Genomic DNA, 19,591 nt, shown 5'->3' on the forward strand with positions numbered 1-19,591 from the left:
ATTCCTAAATTTATAATACTATGGCAATTCACATAAATCGTTCTGATTTATACTTTTTCACTGGTTAATTATTGTTGTGTATGTAAGTTTGTAAGAAATTATAAAATTTAGGTTTATTTGTAAACATAACAATAGTTGATACAAAACTAGAATTGAGCTGGAATGCTATATTTATAGCATTTGAGCTATTTTGTTGTTGAGTTTTTAATCCTTGGATGAAAAAAATTATAGGGTTAGGATGATAGTGGTTCCCTAGAATTTAGCGGTAATACTCCTAGGTAGCGTTTGGTTCGGGAATAAGGGGGGGAATAAGCCCTTGTTCCTCTCTTTGTTCCCAAATGTGATGTTTGGTACCCAGGAACAGTAGTTCCAGGATTTCAAGAATAAGCTGGTATAAGGCTGGAACTGCTGTTCCACCTTTTTTCCTAAAATAAGCTTGTTTCTTGATAAAAACAAGGTTAATTAAAATCTAAATTTAATTTTAATGACAATAAATTATTAATTAATCTAATTAATATATTTAAATTATTATTTATTGCTTTAATAATTAAATAATTAATTAATTTATTATTTATAATTANAATCTATCTTATCAACATCCAGTCAGCAGAGCACGAAACTAACCACTGGCGATTTTTTGACCCTTTCCGCCTGACCGAAAGAGTGAAACCCAACTTCCTATGCATCGTTAAGAGTACGAGTGATTACAATACAAAACAACAGAAGAGAAACATCTGATTCACTGCCCACAGATACTTACCTGCTGTGGCCGCTCGTCAGTTCCGTAACCTGCACAAAGTACCATAGCATCATCATCATTCATTATATAGTAATAAGTACGTTAAGTATGATACGTAACAAATAAAGGAATATTAAGGAACATTTATAAAAGCTAATTACACCCAGAATAGGCAGTCTCCAACATAGCACGCCCAACATTACTAATTAAACAAACGCAATTATTCCCTAAACCATCCATTAATGTCAACACTCCCATCCAAACCAAAACAAAGTACCAAACTACCAATACATCACAGCATTTCTTCAGATTCCTGAGCTCGGATCCATCAATAGAATCGAGGATCTGAGATCAAACACTACAATGCAAAATCGAAGGAGACATCTACGTCTCAAAATCCGATTTCCCCGAAACAAGTAGAAGAGCGAGCATCGATGAATCAATCAAAAAAAGCATTACCGCCGCCTAGCAAGCGATCCTCGGCGCGGATCTAAGTGAAACATAGGGTTCGATTACGATTCAGAGAGAAGAGAAGGATCGGAGCACGATACCGGAAGGGAAGCGGCCGAAGAGGAAGGCGAGGGGGACGAGGAGCGAGCAGAAGACGAGGGCGAGCACCGCCACGGAGGGGCCCCTCCACCTCCTCTTCACCGACGCCATTGGAGCCTTCATCTCTTCCCTCCTCCTTCCTCCACTCCTCTAGGGCATCTACCGATCCCTACACTCCGGAACCGCCCCCATCATCGTCCTCCTCCGTCACCACTTCCACCGGTCGGTCAATGTCGAGCACATTGCTGCGTAGTGAGCACGATTTCTCCGTCTCCTCCGATTCTCGGCTCGCTCTCGCCCTCGAAGATACTCCCAAGAGGCAAAGGAGACGGGAAAACGAGGAGAGAGAGAGAGAGAGAGAGAGAGAGAAAGAGGAAAAGGAGAGTGAGATAGGGCGGGGAGAGAGAGAGAGAAAGAGAGAGAGAGCGAAAGAGGTAACTGGGTAAGGAACCTTTCAATGGCATCACAATCTCCAAATAAAGCACTTTTAATTAAATTAAAAAAGAATTTGAAATCTTGTTGGTTACTAAACCGGATTTATGCAACTGCTTCCATATATATATATATATATATATATATATATATATAAAATTTTAAGAGGAGGCCATAATAATGCATGCATTAAATGCGTGGGTGGGGGGATCGTGAGAACCGAGGCGAGGAATGCGGCGATGGGCACGCAGAGATGGATGGGAGCGCGCGCGAGACCCAACACCTCTCTATCTATCTATATATACGTAGGCCATTAATGAACGAATGATCGAGGAAATGGCCCTTCATTAAAATCTTTATTAATTAATAAGATATCTTCTTCCACACTGAACACGGAGAGGTGGAGGGACGCGCACGGCATCTCCTTTTATGATCTCGTCTCATCTAATAATCTAATGATAATAATAATAATAATAATAATAATAATAATAATAATAGGATATTAGTTGGAGTGAATTTAATGGCATATATAGGACACGAAAGGATGTGATTAATTACGAGAGAAAGGAATTGTTGCTTGCTTGCATGAATGCATGCATGCATGCATCCATGTGTTAGCATAAACTATATTTCTTTAAAGTGATATGTTAGATGTGTTTTGGGTTAGAAAAGATTTTTTAATCATATTCTATTCTATTTTGATAAATATATTTAGTTAAAATGGAATTATTTCTAATCTCATTGTATTATTATGTAATAAAAATTATTTCTAATCTTATTGAGTTTTAGTCAGATGAGAATTATTCCTAATCTTGTACTGAATTTAAATTTAATATAATTAGAACTTAGCCACTTTTATGAAAACAGCTTTTCGCTTCCGATCGAGCTTGAGTGTGTAGTATTGTGTTAGACAAGAGAAAGTAGTATCAGGTGTACTATTTTGGGACTTGAATTTTTTAAGACAGACTTTTTTTTTGCTGTAATTAAAGATTTAATTTGCTCCGTCTTCGTCCGTGAGCACAGATCAGTGACCGAACGATGTAAACTATTTGTATGATTCTTCTTTTTTTTTTTCTCTTCCTCGACTCTCTTCTCCCTTTTTGCTTTTCTTTTCAAATATAAGCAAACAAAATTTGGTGGTGACAGTCGCCAACGTGAGACCATCTTATCAACCATTTGTTTTATGATGACACAAATCTCAAGGATTCTTAGGCAGCCAATAGCACAGTTCATACTGGGCACCGTCTCTACTGGGTCCTTTGTGTGTGTGTGTGTGTGTGTGTGTGTGTGTGTGTGTGTGTGTGTGTTAGAGCAGGATGTTCAAGTAAATTGAACTTCAGCGTGATAGATTTTTTGGGTTCTGAAAATGTGTTTAATATTATTATCGATATGGATTTTATATATATAATGAGACTTACGGGGCAATAGATTTTTTCACTCTTTTTATTGTCTTGTTAACTCCCAAAACACTCCAAGTAACTAGGGGCGGCAATCCAGCTCGCTGTTCGCGACGTCCCCCCCCCCCCCCCCCCCCCCCCCCTCCCCCCCCCCCCCGCCCCCCCCCCCCCCCCCCCCCCCCCCCCCTCCCCCGCCCCCGCCCCCCCCCCCCCCCCCCTCCCCCCCCCCCCCCCCGCCCCCCCCCCCCCCCCCCCCCCCCCCCCCCGCCCCCCCCCCCCCCCCCCCCCCCCCCCTCCCCCCCCCCCCCCCCCCCCCCCCCCCCCCCCCCCCCCCCCCCCCCCGCCCCTGCTCTGTTCAGCTCGAAATGGAGCGCTCGGAGATCGCTCGCTCGTTTAGTAAATGAGCCGAATACGAGCTGAATTTTTCAGCTCCCGCCTGTTTAATAAACGAGCCAACACGAGCTAGGGTCGGCTCGCTCGGTGTTCGGCTCGATAACAGCTCAAACATATATTATATTTATATTTATATAATTATTTAATTTGTATTCTTTATATATTAAGTAAAAAATAGAAAGAATTTTAGGTATATGAATATATATTTGAGTCCGGCATTATGGTTCTGTAAATACCGAGTACTGGTGTTTGTTAAATTTGTTTTTTTTTTACCGGTGAGATCTCTGGCCTTTGATCATTTTATCCGTAGATTTACTATTCAAGACCAACCACCCAACTCAACCCGTAGGGAGCCCACATATCGTAACCGCACGTCTGTGTAATTCCAAGGGCCGAAACTTACAGCACCAATGAACTTGGTACTTTTAAAAGCATAGGAGCGCTCATTCGATGATATATTTTTATTATTTAAATTTTAGCAAATAAAAATATAAATGCGAGTGCCTTAATTATAAAAAGACTCATTTATATGTAAAGTGTTCACTTATTAGATTAAAGTCTAATTGATAAGATTTATTAGCCGCGTCGGCAAAGTTTAATTTTATATATAATAGCCCGCTATACTAGGTAGTATACTATAGTATTGATACTATATATTAATTTAATGCTTTTTTGAAGTTTATGTTCGTGTGGCCAGCTGCCGCCACCCCGCCCCGGGGCTACCCGGTTAGGCTCGTTAATAACGACCGAACACGAGCTGAATTTTTTGGCTCGATTACTTTAACGGTCCAGCTCTGTGTTTGGCTGTGTTTAATAAACGAGCGAGACACGAGCCATCCCAGCGTCGCTGGGTGGCCCCGGGCCGTGTTCTGTGTTTACACCCGTGCAGATAACTTTAAGAAAATGATATTTTTTAAAAAACAAATTAATTGAAGAAATACAAATCAATAAGTGCAACCTCAATTACATCAAAACAAATAACAAATAATAAAAATGCATAGAACTTATCTCTATTATTACCCATTTTGATCTAACTATCTGAACTTTGAAAAATTTGAGTTTGCTAAATAATCTTTTAATTTATTTGATTTAAGCTAGTTAATAAGTATTTAACTTCAAAATTTGAATGTGTCACTTATTTATCTTTGCAGACTTAATTAACATATTCGAAGCAATTTATGTAACTATAAATTACTAAAATAGTAATTAGCCTAATATTTAATATTGAAAGAACCATCAAATGACTTAAATCAAACAAATTGATAGATTGGATCGTAAAATTAAAATATTGAAGGGTAGGTAGATGAACCTAAATGGTTTATAGTTTAGATAAGTTATATAGGTTCTCAACTAACAAAAGCCATTTTTGGATTTCTGACTTTTATCAAAAAAAAAAAAAACAAATACAAAAAATGCTAGCTAGCTACTCTAAAAGAAGTCAAGATTTTATAGAACTAGAGATACAATAAATTCACTTACATAAAAAACAAACATTACTTGCTCTAGTGCATGCATAGTTGATTAATTTCCCTCTAAAGAATGCAATTTGGCAAATGAAATTCAGAAGGTGCTACAATCTTAATTTCTACATAATTAAATGGGCCATATTCTTTACATATCTTCCACAATAAACAATGTGAGCATCCATCGATCTTTGTAAGTGCACATATATAATACTAGTAAACCAATAATAGTGGAATGATCCAAATCCACACCCACTCTGGAAAAAGCAAATGTTTCCACTCTACTTTTGCTGAAACTTACTCTTCTTTTCCCTTGAAAGGAACTTTGCCACAAGTTGTGTACTCTATGATTGGTCCTTTTTTTTTACTTTTCTTTTTTGGCTAATTGGTCCTCAAACTTTGAAGAGCAAATATTTTGGTACTGAAATTTTAATTTATTAAACTTTTTAGTTTGAATTTTTAAAATTATTACAATTAATCAAGTGCCACAGCATAACTTAGTTTACTAAATGTTGGTACATTACGGATGTGTAATGATGTGACATTTCAATTATTGTGATGACATTAATTATAGTATTAGTACATCATGTCATATTAGCGACAAATCAGCATGTAATTAACTAATAAATTATATGTGTTGTGAAACTTATTACAATAATTTTAAAAATTGAAGCCAAATTTGGGGACTAAATTAAGTTAGTATTACCTCCACATATTTTGAGGATAAGTATAATTTGGTTTTTTTTTTTGTTTTTTGTTTTTTTTTTTTTTTCTGAAGATTGTACTCTATGATTGGGTCAATAACAAGTCTCCACCTTGCACATTGTGCTATTGTGATTGGGCTCTCTAGCTAGCTGTGATGCTAGAATAGTTGGCTAAAATTGGTCTTTGACTTTGTTTGACAACCTTTTTCATGTAGTGTCCACATCATGTGGCATTGTTCTCAGTTACTACAAGGAGATTACAACAAAAACAAAGTACAAGACGTTGGTACCTTTGTTTCCAAAATATATGTATGTATTCATACATAATACCAGTGGAATTGGATATGAGATCTACCTAATTCCGTGTAAATTAAGTAGCTATTGTACTCATTAAAAAAAAAGTATTGACATGGTCATCTCCATTCTCCACTTGCAAAAAGAGATACAGAGTACCTCATAAATTTTGTAAAATATTACCTTTATAGTACATATATGTTTCTATATTAATATAGATGATAGATTTTATTAATCATTTAGAATTAATGTACGTAGTCCAATACCATTTATGCTAACCAACACATCACCATCCTATAAAGTCGAATATTCTAAAAGAGATCTAGGGCGTGTTTGGTTTGCTTCTTTTTCATTCTGGAATTAGAATTGGAATGGACAAATTCGTTTGTGAATGTTTGATACACGGGAGTCTCATTCCGATTTCGATTATCGAGTGGAATGGAAATTTCCTAATCACCTTTTTTTTTTCAATCCAGCTTAGGAGGTCGGATTGGAAATTAAATCTGGACAGAATGGATATTTATTTGGATTAAATTTATATTTTTAATTTTTTAATTAAAATATGAGTTTAAATTTAGAAGTTAAATTTATAATTTTAAATTTTAATTTGAATTTGAAGTAAAAATTAAAATTTAATCAAGTATTTCGAATATAATGTATGAATTTTAATTTAAATAAAGTTTTATTCAAATTTTATTTAAAACTTAAATTAAATTTGTGGATTCAAATTAAAATTTAAATTGTAATTTTAAGTTTGAATCTTAATAAATCGAAGTTTAGTTTTATATTTTGAATTATTTACTCAACATCAAAGTTTAATTTTTTTTTAAAAAAAATAGATTTAAAATTTTGATGTTATTTCAAAATTTTGATGTAAACTTTTAATATTTAATTTTTATTTTGAATTTAAATTAATATATTATAAAGATAAAGTTAGTATATTAATTTGATTACGTTTTTTATATATATCTGAACCAAACACCGACAATGTATATGATTTATTCCGATTCCGATTCAGATAACGAACCAAACAGAATTAGGTAATGAGTCATTCTGATTTCGATTTCGATTTCAGCTTATTTTGATTCCGATTCTGACTTCGAACCAAACGCGCCCCTAAAATAGTTACCACTATTTTTCTGTGGATAAGTAATGTGCCACAGAATCAAATCTAGTTTCGAATGAAAATTTTATGTGTGTATACTAACTGTCATCTAAAAAATTAAAAAAAAAAAAACAACAAAATCGTATTTGTATGCTGTAATCATAGCTAAAACTTTATAGTTGTAAAAATGCCTAGCTAGTACATGACAGCAAGATGGACACCACCACAGCACAAGGCATGCATGTGCATGGATCATGATCATAAGCATTGGCCTGCCAGATCTCTCTCTCTTTTAGTTTTTTTTTTTTTTTTTTTTTTTTCCAGTTTTTTTAATGCACACATGACACAAGAGCCCTTCCATGCAGACACTACTACAAGTTGATAGTATCTTTTCTCCCATGAATGTCTTGTGCTTTAGAGGCATAAATGGAAAAAGAAGCACTCTTTGGTTATTTAAAAGTTACTGTCCGTAGTTTGCCTTTATTTTTCGTCTAAATTATTAGCAAAGATGCAAACTAACTTGGGTACAATGATAAAAGGTAATCATGATGATGTACCCGAAGTATCCTAATAAATAAGTAATTAAGATGGTGTGCTTAATTAATTAGCTGCACCAAATGTAGTTGTTGTTATATGGCAAGCTAAGTTGGTCGTAGTTTCAGCTGCAACAACTTAATTGTGTTTGGGCTCAACCCATTTATATAATTTGTTACAAAACCTATATACCTACTTAGTACTAGGTCTAGTCTCATGACATTTGAGTCGATTTGTGCACGTTAGCGGCATTGCAGTTGTGATAATCGATTAATTGAACAAATCACAAAAACTAATCATGAAAACTAACACTGTACGTAGCTAGAAATTAGTAGTGTAATCATCTCATCAATTCCCTTAAACTCTTGTTAATTAGCTAGTAGAATATCTAGGAAATAGTGTAAACAAAATATTTGACCTCACCATAGTCATGCATGTTGCTCAGTTAATTATTAAGCTAATGAGACCATATACATGTATATATATAATTAGTTACCCACATGGGTGAGCCTTGTTTTTGGAGCAAATTAAANATGTCAAAAAAGTGCTGCTAGCTAAAATTACCGACACTTTTAAAAAGTGTTGCTATATGTGGGGTCGCTAGGTATATAGTGACAGGTAAAGAGTGTCGCTATAACCTAAAAGAGTGCTGCTAATTTACCAACAACTTATTTAAGCATTTAGCAACCGTTGAAATTCTATCTCGTTGGCTGCGGTGGCGGAGGAGGACGACAGGAATGGCTCTTCGTCTAGAATTTCAGTGGATTGAGTGAAGAGAGAAGAAAATATGGTAATTAATTTTTCTTTTTTTTTTTCTTTTCTGTTTGTAATCGGGCCAAATGGACTAGGTGTGGTGGGTTGAGTAGAGTAATCTTTTATTTTTGGTTGGATTGGGTTTTATATTTAGGCATTAGTAGATGTTTTTTTAAGTTTTAGCATAAATGCGACACTTACTGAAAAGTGTCCCAAATATGTGTCCCTATAACCTAATTCTGTTGTAGTGTTAGTTACCCACATGGGTGAGCCTTGTTTTTGGAGCAAATTAAATTGGAGACTTGAGCACACTATGTCACTGCACATTAAACATAGAACAAATTATCAGAGTCATGCGTGGTGAGTGGCCATATATATAATTGAATAGTAAATTATAAAATAAGGTTTACTTAAAACACACTGTACACAAGAACTCTATCGAACCGATCGGGGAACGATAACTTAGCGACACGACTAAGTATTCATCACCCTATTGTCTCATTATTAAACATAAATTAATCATATGCAGGGATCAAAATTAAGAAGCAACATATTTTATGGATGATTTCTTAGTTTGCACACATCTTTAGTAATTAAGTCAAATAAAATAATTAAATGACAAGTCCGAATTCTTAAATTTAAAAAACTCATCAAGTGACTGAAATTAAATAATTAAAATTTATTCTCAAAAAAGAACATATATTGTAAAAGTAAAACTTTTTAAAATTTGACACTCATATTAGAATGAGCCATAATCCTACATTCTTACATTTTAAAAGACATGCAGGGACGAAGCCAGAAATTAAGATTCGGGGGGGCCAAAATTTAGATTTGATAGGAAAAAAATTCGATCTCGGATAGTAAAAAAAAAAAATTTGTCAGATTCACAGATAACGATAATATGCCAAAAAAGAACAAGACTGTAAGAGTTGAAGGAAAAGGACCAAAAAATTTGAAAAAAAATTGAGACACAAATTTTGTTAAAAAAATTAATTTGGCCCCCTAAAATTAAAATTTATAATATTTTAATTTTTATTATTAAGAACTTTTATATAATTTTAAAAAATTTAGAGAGGGCCATGGCCACTGTGGGCCCCTCAATAGCTCCGTCCCTGAAGACATGCTATGCTGTACGAGGAGGAACCAAAGGAATCGAAAGAATTAATTAATTAAGCAAATTAATAAGAGTTAACCATGAAGGGGTCAATGTGCTTAGTAAATTAATTAATATGAGCTCTTTTTTTTATTAGGGTAATTAAACTTCAAAATTAATGTCCTCACGTGGTTTAGCGCATCTTTACTTTGCCACCCTATATCAAAAAAATTGAATTTAATCATCATGAAATTTACATTCTATTAACCAGAGTAGTGATTAAAGTAATATTTTTTAAAAATTACAAAATAGTAAAATACAGAATATAGGACCATAAATTATTATATAAAATGTATTGTGATCTTTAAAATATATAACTTCACTATCCTAGTTAACAGTAAATTCTTTCTCACGGCACAGATTATAGTTTACCAATTTTATTAACAATTCGATAAAATTAAGGAGGTAATATTTTATGTAGCAGGGGTACTACATTACTATTTCAAGCCAATCAAAATTTTCTATTTAAAAAATAATAAAATACATGAATTTAAAAAGTAAATTTGATTAGTTAGAAATGCAAATGATATCATGCAGCTCCACATTTTTAGACATTTTTAAAAAGGATTATTTCATACTGCTTCTTATAAACACATATCGAATAGCAGATATATCTCTACAAAGTTCTACTTTTTGTATTTATCCCTGCAGAAGTCCAGTGATATTCATATTTATCCCTCTAGTTTATTATCGTTAGATCGCTATTTACTTTTTAATAGAAAATAAATGAAATAATATTTTCATCATCATAAATATGTTACTCTAAAAGTCCAAACTGTTAAATTGTGCAGAAATATATGACGTTCCAAAAATCTCCAACGATTTTCTTCCCTTATAAGTGAAATGTTATAAAAGGAATAAAAATAATTAATTTATCTTATTTACTAATTAGAGTTAAGTATTTTGTTTACGTCTAGTTATATTTCTAACGAATACTAGCAGTATGAGTATATTTGAAAAAATTAAAATTGTTATAGAAATAAATATAAAATATTAAATTTTATAAAAATAATATATATCTATTATTTGATATGTGTTTACAAAAAAATTATGTAAAAATTATCCGTTTTTAAATTTCAGACCGTTGCTTGGGTCGGGCGCAAACATGACCTCGGGTTTCGAATGGGAGTATGGGCTTCGAGATTCGCACACGTACAGATGACGTAAGAAGGCAAGAGGGCGATAGGCACGTGGGGAGGCGTGCCACGACACTCCCATGTCTCACCGCATCCAAGAGTCCAAACCAGGAAAGCCCCGTTTGCGGAAGTGGGGGTTAATTCCAACGTTTCCGACATTAATTTTGTATAATTATAATCCAAAGGATAGGCAATCCTAGCATTGCTCTTAATAAATAGGCTAATTTATAATTTTGCTCCTCGAACTACGAAGCACGTGGCGTTTACTCCACAAACTTTAGTGTGTTACTAGTGTAGAGACCCGCGCGATATAGCGGATAGATAAAAAAAAAAAAATTTAAAAGTTTTAATAAAATTTACATTTACATTTACATTTTATTGATATATAGGAAGTTATACCATGTTAAGCACTTTCAATTTGTATGACTAAATTCAACGGTTAAAAACAAAAAATTATAACTAGAACTCACTCATTGATAAAATATTAATATAGTGCATATAATTAAATATTACACTTTGCACATAATTAGAGAAGTTGGAAGATAAGAGTGGGGCGTTAAGAAGATAAGAAAGTAGTTTGATTTAAATTTGGGCTATGAAAATGAAGGGTAATATGTCACATGTCAATCATTTTTCATAGTGCATTATAAAAGAGTTATAAAAAAGAGGATGTGGAAAATTAATAGAGAATGGGAGTGGATTAAAGTTATAAAACCCACTCATTGATAAAATATTAATATGATGCATGTAATTAAATGTTGCACATTGCCTTTAATAAGAGGAGTGGGAAGGTGAAGGATTGGACGTTGAGAAAAGAGAAGATGATTTGATTTAAAGTTGGCCTATGAGAATGAAAGATAACATGTCAAAAAATAGTATGGCTTCATATAGGTTTATAGGTAATTTTTGGCCTAAACATCATAAATTGTTTTAATGAAGTCCACTGATCAATTTAATGACAAATAGTCACATATCATTGTTTCGAAAGTGCTATGACATCTTAATTATTATTTCTTTTTAAAAGAAAAAGATAGTATATTATCCGCTTTATTCAATTTTCACAAATAAACTTAGCTGAGAAGGTGAAGCTAGGGTTGAAATATATATATATATAATCATAAATATATCATAATAAATATACATAACGCATGCTATTATATCAGTATAGTATGATCCCTTGTACCATAATTTCTCAAGCAAGAGCTCCAATCCGAGAATGTCCACTCCGTAAATATCATAGTATATTTGACACTCAGAAATAACAGTTTCGGATAAACATTCGAAATCATAATACCAATCCATTAAGGGCATAAAATGAAACGGTACAAAAATCGCAACACGTCCAAAAAAGATATCGATCCTCATTCAAGATCGAGTTATAAATCTTATCTATAAGTGCAATAGAATATCTATCAAAAGTGCAACAATTCGAATTCTTATACCGTTAAACAACAAGTATATCCATTACCGGCCGTTAAAAATTGTCCAATGGATCCGATCGTAGTACAATGAGTCGAAAAAATCATAAAATTAATTCTAGAAGTTTTAAATGCTTAAATAATTTAACAGGTGTGAGTCGTTCGATTCGGAAGTTCTTCACCGAAAACAACTTAATACAGGCGACGGGGTACACATAAATAGTATAGTACCGACCCTAGATATATATAATATATATTATATAATAATATTAATATAAAAGAGAGAGAAAGAAGAAAGAGAGAAGAAGATCCGGCTACACACATTATGATAGATCCGCCCCGACCATAAGTTCGATAATAGAGCTTACCAATTGACATCCAGCACCGTTAAACGTTCTCTAAAGCATGCGAACATTTAGAATCAAATTTAATATAAATATATATATAATATATAATAATACTATAATAATAAGGCAAGCCCGACTCCGCAATGTCATGTGGGCCCGTCGACAAACCGCCGAACGGACAGAGCCTTCCTTGTACGTTCTAGGCGTCACAATCTATACAATGTAATACAAGAGGTTCCAACCAGGAACTGTATTCAAACATAGACTGTATAAATATCAAAACATAAAATGCTAACTATGCTATTACAATCATTCAACTCATAGATCTTATACATGAATATATTACATAACTTTTAAGTTATTACAACTTATATAATTTGTTACAAATTTGCTACATTTACTCTGAACTTTGAGCTACACCGCTTCAAGGTACTGCTATCTCGGTCTCAGTGGTAGGGCGCTATCAATGGAGCTACGCCCTGTCCTCGCGCCGCCGCGCCGCTCACGTGCGAACCTGTACCCCCAAAAACAACACGGGGGTGAGAACTATATAAATATAGTTCCCAGTGGGTACGGCCACCCAAGGGAAGAGCTCGACCCACCAGGTCCAAAGGAGGCACTGTAACATGTTAGTCCAACAGATAATCATAATAATTTACGCAGACATTAAAACATGTATGCCTCACGATATGCAATATGTAAATTATGCAGCACTATAAAAGTAGATCTACTGATCCAACTTTCTATCCCACTATCCAAAGCTCATATCACACTAGATTCTAAGATATTATTTACCTTAATCAAGCTAACCACCCGACTCGACCTCGAGTCAATCATTCGCGAACTATCGCGCACGGGCACGCACTCATTGACTTAACCATCTGGCGGCGAAATCGTCGCACACGCCGAACAATGGCTAAAGTCAATTTCTGGCGGCATAATCCACAAGTTGGCTTAACCGTCTGGCGGCGAAATCGTCGCACACGCCGAACAATGGTTCAAGCCTCCGGGTGGTGAATTCTGCACACACACCCAATCCTCCCTTAGTATCAACCTCGGCGGCGAAATCGTCGCACGCGCCCTAGTCTTGATACCAAGGTTATCACAGATCTTGAGATTCCGGAATCCATTTCCACAACTTAAGGGTTTAATCTTTTACCCTATGTCGACGACCTTTCTAGGTCTAAACCAATCATCTTTATGTGGTCTTTCTACCACTATAATCCATAACTTAGTCCAACTTTACTAAGTGTCACAATATGTCATAACCTAGGTATCCAATCACACTAGGTTCTATATTATTTCACCTAGATCTCAACTCTAGGTTTACTTACTTGACGTATGTCCAATGACACTAGGTTAATGTCCGAAGTATGTTTATACATTAGGTTCATGCCACTCGATCTATATAATGTCCAACTTAGGTTTAATAACTTAGGTTCATGCCACTCGATATATATGTCATCCTAGGTATCCTTGCCTAGGTTCATAATTCACATGTTCTCATTTATCTTGTTACCATCAAGGTTTCTAATCAACTAGAATTATCGACATTCATATAGCTTGGACTATTATAGTACATTCACTTTCATATATGTTTAGACATAGGCATCAAACGTTCATATTCATAAGCATTTAACACTAGCTTTCATGTATCAACAATTATATATGCTCTAGCATTTATGTCCGCATTCCGACAATTACATTCATATATGCATCAAATGGAACCACGATTTACTTTGGCATGGAAGTGACCTAATCACTTCGGTAAAGCACAACCCACCTTTACTTGATACCGGAACGCAAGAAATCCACTTCCCGCACTTTCCAAGAATCGCAATCCGCGTTCGCGACAATTGAAGCCGAAAACGTTCTTTTGGCCCTATCTTCGCGTAGGCTCGATGGGTTACCGAACCGACTTCGTCAACGCGTTTACTTTATCCCCAATTAGGTTCATACATGCGCAATTCCAAGTTAGGGTCTCACTTCCTGCAAAAGTGCATTATCGAGATTAGACTTCAATACATAAAACTATTCTCTAGTTTCTATAACAACATAGGCTTAGTCTTTGACCAACCTAAGCCTTAACCAGGAATTATAGGTCAATTCACCTTAATTCCCCATGATCCTCAGACAGTCAATTTGGAGAATTTTATCTCATTCTTAATTAAGATTCTATATAAGAGTTGATTCTAACTCTTATCTGCCAAGGCCAACATTCAACACCCAATGCTGAAATTCTGATTCATAATCTAGTCTTTGAACTTCTCCTTCTTGGCATTAACCAACAGCAGCAGAAGCCGTAACAGTAGCTGCAGTAGCAGTGGCAGCAGTAGCTGCAGCAGCAGTGGCAGCAGTAGCTGCAGTAGCAGCAGCATTAGCTACAGCAGCAGTAGCTAGCAGCAATAATAACAACAATAGGCTTTAGAATTCCAACATAGTCTGCCACTATACACATTCCTTAGGAGTTTATAAACTAACACCAACTCACTTGGCAGCATATACCTTAGTTCATATATTAACTAATTAGGAATATTAAAGACTTCCTCTTATTACTTCTCATTTTTAAAGCTACCAATCAACTCCAAAAATTCACATGTTATATATATACCACATGTAGTCCTTCTCTAGTTTTCATGGCAGTATAAAAGCTCCAACACCCCAGAATTTTAAACGACTCAGTTTAGAAGCTTTTCACATCAAACCTTAACAAAAATCTGTACAATAACTTCAACTCTACATAGCCTTTACCCAACCTGTTACTATACCATCATCACAACAGCACATAAGGAGCTTCAACTCTCAACCTTTCGAAAACCCTCTACTAGGGAATTGAGAAGATTCACATCAATCCTTACTTAAATTCTGCTTAATAACTTCTCTAAATTTCAACTGTCAACAATAGCATATAGAGAGCTTCAAATTTCAACAATTCAAAAACCTTTAATTAGGGAATTGAAGAGTTTTACATTAATCTCTAATCAAAATCCTGCATAATAGCTATTTTAACTCCTAGCTACCAAGTAAACATATAGCTTATTCTAGGATTCCACGTCAAAAATAGCTCTAGAATCCACTAAAAATCTAGTTTGAAATTATAATAATATTACACCACTAACCCGAGTGTCGACGCTAAAAATCTGACGCGCGGCGTTTCGATCGGCTCGCCAAACGGCACCAAAATTTGTTACTTTCTTCTTCTTCTTCTTCTCTCTATTTCCTTTTCTCTTCCTTTCACTCTCTCCCTCATGCGTACAGGGAGAGGATAAGAATGGAAGTCCCCTGGCAGCCTAGTGGAAGTCCTTGTAAGCAATGTAACAATTGCCTTTAGGTCCACAAATCATCAATTATTATCACTTAGTCCAATTCTAGTCTGATACATTTAATTGGAGCCCTTCTGAATGTCCATTTGCTCCCAAATTTGATAATCAGGTTTGATTTTCGCTAGAAAAATAGAATATATCTTAACTTTTCAGCTTCGACCATTTTTTTGGTCACCGAAAGCTCTACCCAATTGTAATCTCTAGCAGATAGTAGTCAGATTTTATTTTCCACCTTCCAGATATCAGAATGACATGAAACTTCAAATCTAGCCTCATAAAAATAATTCTGACATATTCTCCAGTTTTCGTAATTTTCTGACACTATACATTTTCTGCTAAAATATCAGTCCCGTTCGATACAGAAAAATTTAAATATTCTGTTTTCGCTCCGATTTCAACATGAGTCTTTCCGGACTTATATTTTACACCCTGAAGTCCAATAAAAATAATATCTCACACTATTTTTATTCACACTTAATTCTATATTAAAATTCGGTACCCCCAGAATTACTCGAAAAAAAATTACACATTTAGTTCCAACTTCTCTTTGATCCCTCAAATTCAAATTAGCATTGTAACCCAAAATTTTTGGTATTTTACATATAGAGTCCGGCTACTATGCTATTAATAGCACGAAACACTTGGTGCTACCAAGTTTTCCGCCATTAGATCTACCCTTTTGATCATTTTCAACCGTTAGATCATACTATTCAACCAACCACCCACTCAACCCTAGAGGGCCCACATCATCCTAACCGCACATCTCTTAATCCAATGGCCAAAAACTTGGTAGCACCAATGACTTGGTGCTATTAATAGTATATTAGCCTAATTCTATATATATATATAGAGTTGAGCTAGAATACCATCGGTAGTAAACGAGCTGTTTTACTACCGATTTGTTTTCGATGATAGAGCTTCCAAATTGACGATCGGCTCCGTTAAATGTGATCTAAACCATTTAAACTACCTAGAAATCAAATTTCACGCACTTTCGATATTGTTCTTTTATCCATCAAGTGAACAGAAAAATGAATGGCTGAAAATGAATACTCTTTAAAAAGTATTCATTTTCAGCCATTCATTTTTTAAAGAGTATTCATTTTTCTAACAAAAGAACTATTTAATATCAAGAGTATAGATCATGTTTTAAAAACTATTTAATATCAAGAGTATAAATCTTGTTTTAAATAGTTTAAAAAATTTTCTAATAAAAATTCAATTAATTTGGATATCTTTATACCGTTAAACGAGAAAACGCCTCTTATCGACTACTAAAATTACAAATTTTGAAACACTTTGATCATTAGGCAAATGATGTCGAAAAGATATAAAATTTGATTTCTAAACACTTGCAAGTGGTGGATAGGATCATGTTCAATCGGAGCTGATCGTCAATTGGACGTTCTATCATCGAAAACATCGGAAAAAGTGAAAACGGCTCGTTTACTCCGGATTAGTATTACTAGCTCAACTCATATATATATATATATATATATAATAATATATATATATATATATATTATAATAATAGAGAGAGAGTGAGGCTACTATGTTATTGGAAGCACGGAGCCGATCAAGTTTAACGGAGCCGATTGACGATTTGAAAGTCGCAACATCGAAAACGAGCTAGAAGCACGGAAGGCTCCGTGCTTCCGATAGCATAGTAGCCTCACTCTATATATATAATTTCAAAATTTACTAAAATATAAAACATAAGTATTTTAAATATGATGTCAAATATGAACTTATTGGGCATGTTACATTAAAATCTGTTTAGGATTTGGATAATTCAAATTCAAATCCGAATTCCAAGAAGATTAACGAACCCAAATGTGACCCGAATTCGAGTCAGATATTAAAATCTCAATCCATGTCCAATAATTTGTAGATTTGGAGTTGGATCGAATCAGATAATATCTGGTCATCTTTCATCCTAGGATTTTATTTATCTATTTATATATGTATTTTTTAATTTTTATGGGGTTAAAATGTGGGTTAAAGGGCATAAGACTTATTTAAACTACAATCTATTTGTGCTGCCTAATATTTCAATTCATTTGATTTAGATTATTGAATTATTTATCCTGTTTAGGGTTTGGGTGTGCCTAGCTAACAACCTTGATTAGAATGTCTCACCTAATTAATTAAGTTTGCAATTAATTTAACAACCTTGATAGGAATATCTGATCACCTGAGTAAATTCACATGACTCGATCACGTTTTAACAAGCTTTAAATTTTAATCATATTAACTTTGCAGTTAATCCTTCTTAGAAATGAACTTAACTGGATATCCGCTTAGTTCGTTTTTTAATTTTTTAGAAATAAGCTTAACTGGATATGTGAAATAACTAGGAATACAAATGGATCCGGTTGGTGGAGCTGCCGTCCCGATCCGTCCCGAATGGGGCGGTAAGTGGGAACAAAAATATATAGAAAAATATAACCCGTCCCGGATCTGTCCCGATCTGCCAAGTAAATGGAGCGAGAAACGGGAGACCCCTTTCTTCCTTCAATCCGTTTCGATCCGTAAAAATTCCACTAAAAATCTGCTCCCCCCCACCCTCCTATTTGTCGTGAATGGGGCGATAAGTGGGAGCCAAAAAATAAAATAAAAGATAACCCGTCCCCCGATCCCTCTCGTTTGCATCCCTCTAATTGGAAGTGATTAAGAAGGGAAAGACGGTACGCTTAATTAGTATGCTTTCTGCTTCGTTCGTGTTTTTTATTTATTGAAATGAATTTAATTAGATATTAGAAAATAATTAGATTTCGAACTTGGAATTTCAGATACCAACTATCAAACTATTTACCACTTACGCTAAGGACAGTCGACATTAAGCTGCATATTTTATTCTCGCTTATATTTTACTGCATAGCTTCTCTTCCTAGTCTTTCTTTTTTTCAGTCCAATTCATCATCTGCTCCTTGGGCTTCAGTAAGGATGAAAACAGGCTAGGCCTTCCGAAAAATAATAGGTTTTCTGTCGAGTGTTTTAGCCCCTTGCATTGGGGTGGGCTGTTTCCGGACTCTAATATTCTGGGCCAGGTGAGGATCAATCTTGGCCCAGCCACATTATGGCTCGACCTGATGACGTATATGATAAATATAGTTAAATTTCAAAAAAAAAAAAAAATTTATTGTAACCATACAAACTATAAGAGGTAAATACAATAGGTGATTTGCAATACGTAACAATTATAACAGTTTTAATTATGTATTTCAACTTTCCATACAAAATAAAATGTTATTTGATTGCTTTTTTATGGATTTATTGAGAATGATTCTGATAGAAGGCGTTCCAACGTTAGTTCCTTCGTTTCCATCAATTTAACATATCAAGCTTTAACTATTTGGTAGTTTTTTTAATAGACTGGGCTAGATTTGACTTGAATGCTCTGCTCCCGCATAACACTGGGTTTTGGGCCACAATTCCTTTTTTTTTTTTTTTTTTTTCTTTTATTTTGGCTAGGTCTGGCTAGAACCTTCTCCTCTCATAGAGAACTGGGTCTAAGCTCAATGGCAGAAGAAGCTTGATTAATTTATAACAAATGATAATTACGAAAGGACTAGTGGTTTTGGGATACATAATAACAATTGTGTTTGTATGAGAAGGTTTTGGGATAATAATTTTGTTATCCTATGATGATGATAACTCAGATTGTTGGGTGAGATTTAATGAAAACTCGGAAGTAAAAGCAAGAGCCTGTCTTTTGCAATGAAGGATTTGGGTTTGGCAAAGCAAATTTAGAATCTATCATGCACGATAGAAAAATTAGAAAGTGTGGCTGTCACAAGAAAGATACACTTGAAAAGTGCTCGACAGGTTCGATGTGGATAAGACAAAAC

The 19,591-nt window shown here is 34.6% G+C and overlaps 2 long non-coding RNA genes across 2 annotated transcripts; both read right to left on the minus strand.

Moving 5' to 3' along the window:
* On the minus strand, nucleotides 624-1,733 carry LOC109709443. Its single transcript, XR_002216099.1, has 3 exons — nucleotides 1,291-1,733; nucleotides 761-789; nucleotides 624-678 (listed from the first exon to the last, which is right to left on the minus strand). It is a non-coding gene; the product is annotated as an uncharacterized LOC109709443 (long non-coding RNA).
* LOC109708555 lies at nucleotides 12,692-15,810 on the minus strand. Its single transcript, XR_002215776.1, has 3 exons — nucleotides 15,537-15,810; nucleotides 14,201-14,406; nucleotides 12,692-12,931 (listed from the first exon to the last, which is right to left on the minus strand). It is a non-coding gene; the product is annotated as an uncharacterized LOC109708555 (long non-coding RNA).

Source organism: Ananas comosus, linkage group 4 (assembly GCF_001540865.1).
Source record: "Ananas comosus cultivar F153 linkage group 4, ASM154086v1, whole genome shotgun sequence".
NCBI lineage: Eukaryota > Viridiplantae > Streptophyta > Magnoliopsida > Poales > Bromeliaceae > Ananas > Ananas comosus.